Source organism: Bison bison, unplaced genomic scaffold (genome assembly GCF_000754665.1).
Source record: "Bison bison bison isolate TAMUID 2011002044 unplaced genomic scaffold, Bison_UMD1.0 scf7180017864358, whole genome shotgun sequence".
Taxonomy (NCBI): Eukaryota; Metazoa; Chordata; class Mammalia; order Artiodactyla; family Bovidae; genus Bison; species Bison bison.
In genome coordinates, this window is record NW_011494930.1 from 967,464 (window position 1) to 980,093 (window position 12,630).

Here is a 12,630-nt window from a genome sequence, read left to right on the forward strand (position 1 = left end):
TACTTTGGCCACCTCATGCGAAGAGTTGACTCATTGGAAAAGACTCTGATGCTGGGAGGGATTGGGGGCAGGAGGAGAAGGGGACGACAGAAGATGAGATGGCTGGATGGCATCACTGACTCAATGGACGTGAGTCTGAGTGAAGTCCGGGAGTTGGTGATGGACAGGGAGACCTGGAGTGCTGCAGTTTATGGGGTCACAAGGAGTCAGACACGACTGAGCGACTGAACTGAACTGAACTGAACTGAAGTTATTGTTAGTCCTTTAGAGTTTCTTTGTATTTTGTTACTGGAAAAGACATTTCATCAGGTGTAAACACTGCAGCATAGGGGCCCAGGGCCCAGGCCTCAGCTTGTCTAATATTAGCCTCTTGCTTCCCTGGTGGCTCAGACAATAAAGAATCTTACAGTGTAGGAGACCAGGGTCCCTGAGTCAGGAAGATCTCCTGGAGAAGGGAATAGCTTACCAGCTCTAGTATTTTTGCCTAGACAATTTTCTATAGACAGAGGAACTTGGCTTGCGACAGCCCATGGGATCTCAAAGAGTCAGACAGGATTGAGCGACTAACACTTTCTCTTTCCACTTTTAACCCTAAATACCAAGGATAGTCCTGTCTTTTCAGTTCCTTAGGCTCTGCCTTGAAAGATCTTCTTTCCATTTATCCTTCACTTTACAATGTCTTTGCTTAAATCACCTCTTTAAAAAGCCTTCAGTGATTTCTTTATCAAAAAGAGCCTCCCTACCAATCTGAACTCACAAAGTTTGCTTTAGTTATCTTTATAGCTCTTATATCAGTACCCTCACTGCATATTTATTTTTAATTTGCTTTCCCCCAGTTGGAATGAAACTATAGGAGAGATGGGCCCGTGTTTAGTTTATTGTTCTATCTTTAGTACTTATAATAATACTCTCAAAAAGTAGCAACTCAATATATATTTAAGAATTAATAACTGAATGTTTGAACAAATCATCAACATCTTTCAATCACTGAGCTTTTATTGGTATGAATGAATAATGCTAATATTTTGTATCATTTAAAATTCATAGAAATAATCTAGTGTTAGTTCAGTTGAGTTCATTCGCTCAGTCGTGTCTGACTCTTTGCGACCCCATGAATTGCAGCACACCAGGCCTCCCTGTCCATCACCAACACCCGGACTTCACTCAGACTCACGTCCATTGAGTCAGTGATGCCATCCAGCCATCTCATCCTTTGTCATCTGCTTCTCCTCCTGCCCCCAATCCCTCCCAGCATCAGAGTCTTTTCCAATGAGTCAACTCTTAGCATGAGGTGGCCAAAGTACTGGAGTTTCAGCTTTAGCATCATTTCTTCCAAAGAAATCCCAAGGCTGATCTCCTTCAGAATGGACTGGTTGGATCTCCTTGCAGTCCAAGGGACTCTCAAGAGTCTTCTCCAACACCGCAGTTCAAAAGCATCAATTCTTCGGCGCTCAGCCTTCTTAACAGTTCAACTCTCACATCCATACATGACCACAGGAAAAACCATAGCCTTGACTAGAATACTATTATTTCTATTTTATAAATAAGAAAATATATTTAGAGACATGAAAGGATACTATATAGCAGCAAAGACAATTTAGGATGGAAAGACTTTGAGTACAGATTAAGAGATATTGAATGAACTCACCAGTGGGAAATATAGTTGGAGAGGTTTAATAGGGAGTTGGATTTAAGAGTATGAATCTTGCCATATGGCACCCATCTCTGTCTGTAGTAATACCACCTTGAATGTGCACAATCTCATCAAGAGTATAAAATTTAGGAGGAAAAACCAAGATAAGTATATTACATATATTATATTATTTCATTTTATATTATAATTATTCATTATGAGTATATAAGTTCTAGTTTAAACCACAAAAATCCATGGAATATCCTAAGAATCTGAGTGTGAGAGAGAAGTTAGCAAGGAAATAACATTGTATGTGTGAATATGTATACATAGACTCAATTTTAAAGGACTGAGCAAGTCAAATTTTCCATTTTTTCTTTCTTAAGAGTCATTACAGTGGAAAACTCAGAAATATAGAAGTAATGCTACATTCTTCTGTTTTCATTTATACTTAGTTAGTCATTAAGTGTTTGATTGTATTTTCTAAGTATTTTCCTATCCAACTTCATCCTGTATCCTTTATTTTGGCTGGACTCATCATTTCTTATTTTGCTCTCAGCAGTGACCTTCCAACTTAATTTTCAATTGATATTTAGTCTTGTCTCTTTAGATTTCTTTCCTACACTAAGTATAAAGATGTATTTGTACTAAATAAGGTTCAAACATTTTTCTAAATTAGAGTACTCTCCTGGTACATGTTGTTCTGCAGCCTTCTCTCCAGCAGCACAGTCACGAGAAACTCAATGCCCACCACTAGCATATAAAACTTTTAGCTTTACAATCTAATTTCAAGTACAGCATTCAATTTTTGCAAAGAAGATTCACTACAAGTAGAGTGAATATGGTACAACCAGCATGTAAACCACACTTCAAGAATAAAAGAGATTCAGGGGAAAAACAAACAAAAACAAAAAACAAAAAAAACCTATAGATATCTCCATCTGTGAATCAGCTGCATTGTGCCCCTACTGGGACTTGGGTCTAAGATCTGGAGAGAAATTCGATGACAGCAAGAATATACTAGTGATCACAGGTGGTAACAATACTTCAGGTGGGCTAGGCCGAGGTGATAGAGAGCCTTCATCTACAAGAAAAAAATGGCCTGGTATGGAAAGACTGAAGTGAAAAAGACTGCTTTATTTATTGGTCTACTCCGTATGTGTTATTTATTGTTCTACTCCATATGAAATGCAAAAATTGGAAGTCAAGAGATACCTGGAGTAACAGGAAAGTTTACCATGGAATACAAAATGAAGCATGTCAAAGGCTAACAGAGTTTGGACAAGAGAATGTACTGGTCAGATCAAATATCCTCTTTCAACAACCCAAAAGATGACTGTACACATGGACATCACAAGAGGTCAATACTGAAATCAGATTGATTTTATTCTTTGCAGTTAAAGATGGAGAAATTTTTTATGGTCAGCAAAAACAAGATCTGCAGCCGGCTGTAACTTAGATCAACTACTTATTTCAAAATTCAGACTTAAATCAGAATAAGGAGGGAAAAATCACTAGGCCATTCAGGTATGACCTAAATCAAATCCCTTATGATTATACAGTGGAGATGAACAATAGATTTAAGGGACTAGATCTGTTAGACAGAGTGCCTGTAGAACTATAGATGGAGGTTCACAACATTGTACAGGAGGTTGTGACCAAATCCATCCCCAAGAAAAAGAAATGCAAGAAGATAAAGTGGTTGGCTTAGAAGACTTTACAAATAGCTGAGAAAAGAAGGGAAGCAAAAGGTAAAGGATAAATGGAAAGACATGACCAACTGAATGCAGAGTTACAGAAAATAGCAAGGAGAGATAAGAAGGCCTTATTCAAGGAACAATGCAAAGCAATAGAGGAAAACAATAAAATGGGAATGATTAGAGATATTTAAGAAAATTGGAGATATCAAGGGAATATTTCATGCAAAGATAGGCACAATAAAGGAAAAAAGCAGCAAGGACCTAACAGAACCAGAAGATATTAAGAAGAGGTGGCAAAAATACACAGAAGAATGGTACAAAAAATCTCTTAGTGACTCAGATAACCATAAATGTGTGCTCACTTACCTAATGCCAGACATCCTGGAGTGTGAAGTCAAGTGAGCCTTCAGAAGCATTACTAGTTACAAACAAAGCTAGTGGAGGTGATAGAATTCCAGCTGAGTTATTTCAAATCCTAAGAGATGATGATGTTAATGTACTGCATTCAACATGCCAGAAAATTAGGAATACTCAACAGTGGCCATAGGACTGGTCAGTTTTCATTCCCATCCCAAAGAAAGGCAATGCAAAAAATGTTCAAATTATAGTACAATTGCACTTATTTCACATTCTAGCAAGATAATGTTCAAAATCCTTCAAACTAGGGTTCAGTAGTACATGAACCGATAACTTCCAGATGTACAGCTGTATTTAGAAAAGGCAAAGTAGCCAGAGATCAAATGGATATCTGCTGGATAAGAGAAAAAGCAGGAAAATTCCAGAAAAAATCTACTTCTTCTGCATTGACTACACTAAAGCCTTTGACTGTGTAGATCACAACAAACTGTGGAATATTCTTAAGGAGATGGGAATATCAGACCACTTTACCTGCCTCCTGAGAAGCCCGTATGTAAGTCAAGAATCAATATTTAGAATTGGACATGGAACAATGGACAGATTCAAAATTGGAAAAGGAGTACTTTAAGGCTGTATACTGTCACCCTGCTCGTTTAACTGATATGCAGAGCACATCATGTGTAATGTTGGACTGAATGACTCACAAGTTGAAATCAACAACTTAATACATGCAGATAATAACACTTTAATGGCAGAAAGTGAAGAGAGACAAATGATCCTCTTGATGGAAGTGAAAGATGAGAGTGAAAAACTGGTTTAGAACTGAACATTCAAAAACCTGAGATCATGGCATCCTGTCCCATCAGTTAATGGCAAATAGGTGGGGGAAAAGTGTCAGATTTCATTTTCTTGGGCTCCAAAATTACTGTGGATGGTGACTGCAGCCATATAATTAAAAAAAAAATAAAGCACTTGTTCCTTGGAAGAGAAGCTATGACACACCTAGACAACATATTAAAAGGCAGAGACATCACTTTGCCAACAAACGTCCTTATAGTCAAAGTTATGGTTTTTCTAGTAGCCATGTATGAATGTGAGAGTTGGACCATAAAAAAGGCTGAATGCCAAAGAATTGATGCTTTCAAGCTGTGGTGCTGGAGAAGACTCTTGAGAGTCCCACAGACAGGAAATCAGTCCTGAATATTCATTGGAAGGGCTGATGCTGAAGCTCAAACTTCAATTCTTTGGCCACCTGGTGGGAAGAGTCAACTCAATGGAAAAGACCCTGTTGCTAGGAAAGATTGAAGGGAAGTGGTAAAGGAGGTGACAGAGAATGAGATGATTGGATGGCAACACTGACTCAATGGACATAGTTTGAGCAAACTCAGGGAGATAATGAACGACAGGGAAGCCTGGCATGCTGCATTTCATGGGGTCAAAAAAACATAAACAACTTGGCAACTGAACAACAACAGCAACAACAACTCCATATGTCCAGCACGGTACCTGATACTCAATGGCTGCTTAACAAGTGTTACATTGAGAGGAATCTGCTTGCATCTCCAGCTCTTCCTCAGTGCAAGACTGAGAAAGTAACCTGAAGCCTCTAAACTTTCCTTGCTTTCTCTAAAAGTGAGCATGCTCTGAGATCTCACATGTGCACCTACAGGGCAAATTCTAAGGCAAATCACAAACGAGAAGAATGAATGATAAGGCTGCTTCTGTTGCTGTTTGTTCTAACATATCTCTAGATATTAATATTAGCTTTCATTATTAAAGAGCAATGCCAGTTTCTCAGTAATATTCTTCTATTCAATAAAATAGATCATCCAAGTTATAAGAATTTATATTATCCATGGGCTTCAACAAAGCCCTCTTAATTTGCAGAAGAAAAATGCCAACCATGAACATTTTATTTTTCCTATTATTCTCTCTATATAAAGCCTTCTTTTCATTGATTATATGTCATATTCTAAATCTTTGCCTTTGCAGGCAAAACATTTCGTGTTCTGACCATTGCCTCTTTTTTCGTCTTTATCTCCCTTCTATACTACACATTAGATCAGCAGACACGGTAGCCTCCATCTGTGTTGAGCCGTCCATACTCCCTTGAAATTTCAATGTTCCTTCTCACCTGTGAGAGCACTTTGAATCTGTAATATCTGTAATCCCCTTTCTGCTGTCCTGTGACTCACATCACTGTGATATTAATATTTCAGACATAGAAAGATTATACTGTGATCATAATACGTTGCTTTCCATGAGCTGTATGTACTGTAAAATATTGTGGGTAGGATATAAATATGGGAGTAGCTATTATGAACATATAAAATAATTTAACATGGCAACATGACATCATTTTATATCCAATGTTAATTAACTCTATACATTTTTAAAAAAATCTTAATACATCTTACCATGCCTTCATTCCTTAGAAAAATATGTTGATTTAAATATAATCAATGTCCTTTTCTAGATCAGTATTGTTACAGTGTTTCATAGAAAGTTATACAAATTCCATTGAAACAATTTCATGGTCATACTTAGTTAGGAAAGCTGTATCAAACAAGAATATATTTTGTAAACTCTAGATAATTCAGTATACTGAAGTACACCGAAGATACTACAAGAGAGATACTATCAGGCAGTGTTTCCCAAACATTTTTATCATGTATATGTATAAATAATATCTTACAGAAATACTGATGTAAATCTATCAATTTATCTCTATAGGAAAAAACAGAATAATTCTACCTTGAGAAATATATCCCCAAATAATCTTATTTATTCTAATGCTTAAACTTCTAATTAAAGTGTCTTTGGATTAAGACTTTGGTTTCTGTTAAAATACCATTATCTAAGAGAGCAACTCTAGTTTATTCCTTACTAGTTATATATAGTCTGTTTTAAAACAGTCTCTGAAAGTTAATGTAGAAAATCATTTAGATGCATTATGTAAACCTTAGACATTTGAGAAGATGCTGCTACTCTAATAACAACAGCAGAAATTCAGCAGTAAGAAAAGGGTCAAACAGCAATACTTCAACATTTTTCTTAGGGTCAAAATGTTATAACAGTAGAAAATTACAAGGCAACTAGCTAGTTTCACCATCAAACCTTCCTTAAAAATTGCTATCTGTAATCTGCCTCAAGAATGAAGTCATTTGGTGTTAACCATCATCTAAAATCTATTTACAAGTTAAGAGCTCTCTAAGCCTCCAGCTATGGAATCATGACATTATAACAGATGGTGTGCATTGCCTTTGGAAAAATGAAGGTTACTTACCTATAAGCCTGCTTTTCTGACTATGTATCATTAGAACCTCACTCACCGCCCCAGAGCAGTTAACTTGCTGATTGGTTTCTGATTATTATATTTCCTTGGGCAATTGATTGATTATTATCATTTTTTTTCCTTCTATGTTGCCTGAAAAAAGATTTATATACTAGGGATCATTTTCTCAGTACTTTCTGCTAGCGGGCAGTGGCGGGGAGGGGGGAGTTGTAGTTTTCATTCAAACATTGACAATATTGCAAGTTCTTTCCCAGGAGACATAAATTGTGTTTCAGTGTTAATAGTGATTATGGTTCCTGTGCACTAAGAAGGAATTTCTGGGTACACTTCTAAAAGGCCTTACATATAAAGGACATCTTTACATCATAACAGCAATGTTTTTTTCATAAGCTTGGCACTATCATTGCAGTATCGGTGATAACTGCAACATGACTTAGAATAGTCATTTTAAACACAGCTATCATTATTTTTATTCCTAAAATGATGGCAGAAGATGACTTTTTAAAAAAGTCTATATACTTGCTCAAAGGATTAATAAGTGCAACTACTGAATGATATTTTTATAATAAATCAAATGATGTATAAAAATAGTGTAGGCAACTAGAACACAGAATTTTGTTCAGCCTAGTATGCCTTAAATCCACCTACAAAATGCTTCTATATTTGTCTGATCATTGCTACACTAATTTGAGTTAAGCTATTGACATGTCTACACATTTACTGTTAAAATAAGTATACAAAGGCACAAGATAATAAAACACCTCATTAGCTGTCTGTGACTTAGTTTATTAGACTACTATGTTTCATGACAATAGCTGAGAAAATAAACTAGAATATGGAGCACTGAATGTGGAACTTGGAATAAATACTTTGGATCATAGGTCAGGGGAGATAACAATTCTGTGGTGTGCTGAAACAAGGGGCAGTATACCACAAAAAGGAATCGCCAATGACAAGGACACTCATGGAGGTCACATGAGAGGAGGTGCTAAGAAAGAGAAATTTGAATGAGAAGCTAAGAGGAAAAAGAAGCACACAGTACTCATCTCGCATCTTTGCATAAAAACAATAAAATTCTAACACTCTCATGGATATTTAACAATTATCATTCACTGACAGGACACCTTTGTCATCAGTTTTCTAAATATTACCAATAAAATATTTGCCATGTTTTTGTGCCCTATTGGCAATAAAGATGACATTTCTTTTCTCTTTTCATAAAGGTTACCTTGCTCTTCATATTTTCAACTGTTGAAAGGCAATATAATTCTAGTTGAGAGGACAATGAGTTTAAAGTTTTATAGAAAACTAATTAAGAGTTATTCCTTTATCTTTATATGATTTCTTCCCTAAAATTAGTATACCCTATTTTGATAACTAATAATAGGTTTTAAAACATAAATTTAATTTAAGGAAACATATAAAAGGCTGGTAATCTGATATATGCAAAATTAGAATTAAGTAAATTAACTTAATTGCAGATTAGTGAGCTTTATGACTTTTAGATTTTGAGAAGGGAGCGAGGCATCACATAAAACCTATAATTTTACACTTCTAATATAGTGTAGCAATATTACCAAAAACACTGTGAAATTGACTGAGGTTTCTATTAGTGAGCACAGTAATTTCTTAACTAATTTAATTAAAATTTTCTGAGTTATTAATATTGCATCTGGGAAAATTATATTTAGCAGAGACAAACTGATAAACTTTGTATTCTATCTTTATGGACCTTATAGTTTATAAGACAAGACAGAAGGTAAAATAATAAAGCTACTTAATACCTAGCAAATACAGCAATATTGTAATTGCCACGTTAAGATACTATGAGGCATTACTGGAGCATTTACCAAGGGTATTGATCTGTGTAGGAAAGTTGCTTGAGGCCCAATCTAAAACAAGCTTAAAAAAGAATATTATCTGCTTTCCCACAAAATCTTTTTTAAAAAGACAAATTTTGGAAATTATTTATAAAAGATATAGTCAATGAGTAGCTAATATGCATTATAAAAAAATTTTGTGCTATGTGCTAGAAATATATCAATGAACAATTTGGAGAAGTCCTTCCTTTCATAGAGCCTATAGTCTAGTAATGAGTAAAGAGCAGACCACTATCAGTCATATAGTTCGTGCTTAGTTTAGAAATCATTATTTCTGCCTGAAATGCACGTTTTAAAATTCTATAATAATTAAATTAATTAATAATCAAAATTCTATAATATGGATGAATATCATTCATAAATGAATGATACTCTTTTTTGAGATATATTGAAGACTTATTTCTTCATTTTTCCCCCTTATATCTATAAATTGTGATCTGTGCCCCTATTACAGATATGTATTTTTAAGAGAGAGAAATACATAGACATATAAAGGGAAAAAGAAGAATAGATGTCTGATTTCTCTATGATGCACTGATTAATTTTTAGGTATTCTTAGACAATCTTCCAATCGACAGTAAACCTACAGAAAAGTTGCTACCACATTGACACTAACAAGGGGATATTTGTATGGGAGACTCTCATGCAGAAAGTTCACATATAAAATACACAAAATGGTAATGCAATAAATTATTTTGAGCAACTTCAATGTGCTAAATATTGTAGTGTCAGTCAGTGTCAGTCAGTCAGTTCAATCGCTCAGTCATGTCCGACTCTTTGAAACCCCATGAATCACAACATGCCAGGCCTCCCTGTCCATCACCAACACCCAGACTTCACTCAGACTCATGTCCATCAAGTCAGTGATGCTATCCAGCCATCTCATCCTGTGTCGTCCCCTTCGCCTCCTGCCCCTAATCCCTCCCAGCATCAGAGTCTTTTCCAATGAGTCAACACTTCGCATGAGGTGGCCAAAGTACTGGAGTTTCAGCTTCAACAGCATTCCTTCCAAAGAAATCCCAGGGGCAATCTCCTTCAGAATGGACTGGCCAGATTTCCTTACAGTCCAAGGGACTCTCAAGAGTCTTCTCCAACACCACAGTTCAAAAGCATCAATTCTTTGGTGCTCAGCTTTCTTCACAGTCCAACTCTCACATCCATATATGACCACTGGAAAAACCATAGCCTTGATGGACCTTTGCTGGCAAAGTAATGTCTCTGCTTTTCAATATGCTGTCTAGGTTGGTCACAACTTTCCTTCAAAGGAATAAGCGTCTTTTAATTTCATGGCTGCAGTCACCATCTGCAGTGGTTTTGGAGCCCCCAAAAATAAAGTCTGACACTGTTTCCACCATTTCCCCATCTAAATCCCATGAAGTGATGGGACTGGATGCCATGATCTTCGTCTACTGAATGTTGAGCTTTGAGACAACTTTTTCACTCTCCTCTTTCACTTTCATCAAGAGGCTTTTTAGTTCCTCCTTACTTTCTGCTGTAAGGGTGTTGTCATCACATATCTAAGGTTATTGATATTTCTTCTGGCAATCTTGATTCCAGCTTGTGCTTCTTCCAGCCCAGCATTTCTTATAATGTACTCTGCGTATAAGTTAAATAAGCAGGGTGACAATACAGCCTTGATGTACTTCTTTTCCTATTTGGAACCAGTCTATTCCATGTCCAGTTCTAACTGTTGCTTCCTGACCTGCATATAGGTTTCTCAAGAGGCAGGTCAGGTGGTCTGGTATTCCCATCTCTTTCAGGATTTTCCATATTTTATTGTGATCCACACAGTCAAAGGCTTTGGCATAGTCAATAAGTAGTAAGTGTAGTACAGAAAAAAAATCAAGGGAATTTATCTCAGCACCTTCTTTTATAGCAAGAATCTCATAAATGTCTATTTGATTTAGACAGGGAGGAATGACATCTTTTTATTTGCACATTTCCAGATTCTCCCCTACAAGCTCATTGAGGTCAGAAATTTTTGCCTCATTTGGATTTATAACCTTGGTAACAAGCTGAATTTTAGTATATATTTTGTGTTTAATAAATATTGCTTGATATTTGAAGGAAAAAAAGGGGTAAAAGAGAGAAAAATAATTCATTACTTACTTTTATTATTTTTTTATTAAGTAAAGTCAACATGGGCTTCCTTTGTGTTTCAGCTGTCAAGGAATCTGCCTGCAATGTGAGAGACCTGGGTTCGATCCCCAGGTCAGGAAGATCCCCTGGAGAAGCAAAATGGAACTCACTCCATTACTCTTGCCTGGAGAATTCCATGGACAGCCAAACGGGACAGGCTGCAGTCCATGGAATCGCAAAGAGTCAGACACAACTGTGTGACTAACTTTCACTTTTCAGTTTTCAAAGTCAACATAGTTTGATTTCTCTATTGAATTCACTAATAGAAAACTTTCTAAACTATGAAATTTCCAGGCTAACCTAAAAGAAAAAAATATGGTCATAATTTTAAAAATTAATGATGAGAGAGACTTACTGTAAAATTGATTAGTAACATAGTCCTTTTTAGTTATAGAAGTAATTTACCCCTATAATAAATTGCCTCAAGTGTCTGGATAATAACCTTCTGCTTCTTTTCTATCTCCTACAGCTACTTGAAGTCTTATTTCTTCATGTTGCAAAGATCTGTCTAAGTTACAGCCTGTCTATAACTGCTTCTCTCATAGTCTGGAGTTTTGTTTTTCTCTAGTTGTAGTATCATATTCTACCCTAAGATTAAGGCTGTTGGAGATACAGGCCTTCTTGAAACTAGAATTTTAGTCTTAAATATCTAATTCATGTCAGACTAATTTATGTTGTAGACTAAACTGCCTCAACAATTGTTTTTTTTTTTTTTTTTTCCATAGTGTGGGGCTTGTGGGATCCTAGTTCCTGATCAGGGATTGAACCTGGGCACTTGCAGTGAAAGTATAGAGTCCTAACTAATACACCGCAAGGAAATTCCCAGCTTTTCTAATGCTGAAGCTATGTGAACCCATGTTTAATAAAATTACATTTTAAGTCACATTCTTCACATGAAAATATGAAGAAAATATTACATATAGAGGCAATGAATTAGAAAACATTATGTTGATTAAAGCAAAGATGTTAAGCAGTGAACCAAAATAAAAATTAAAACAGTGATGCAGAGTTTTGGTAAGAGAGCTTTCTCTAGTAAGTTTAGAAAATGAAAACTATGTTTATATAGTCTTATAATAAACAGTGAACTTTATCATTACAGGTAGATTAAAAATATTGATTGTGATCTCAGTGATCACCCAGTGTATCAGACAATCAATAAATTATTTAATATTCTCTTGAATTCTCTTGACTATTTTTTCAAGACATATAGAGAATAAAGATAATTAATTATGTTTGTGTCAAAACTGGTTATTGACAAATTTTTATCTTATAGAGAAATAATATACACTATAAAAAATGACAATAACATCAAAAAATTTTCACCTTTCACCAGACAATCTAGCACTACACTTACCTTTAATTGTTCTCTGGATCCTATGGTTTCATAACATTCTAAACTATATTTTTCTGTCCAAGATAGCTAATTAAAGAACATCTAGGTGCTACATATACACAGAAAACCATTGAATAATACATGAAGTTTGACTGAAGTCAGTCTCTTTATATTTTTATCTTTTATTCATTAGGAAATTCTAAAAAGAAAAGAAAAAACAGAAATAAATCCCACAAAACTAGCAATCACCTACAATGCAACTTTAGAAGTCAAAAAGTAGTACTCACTTTAAA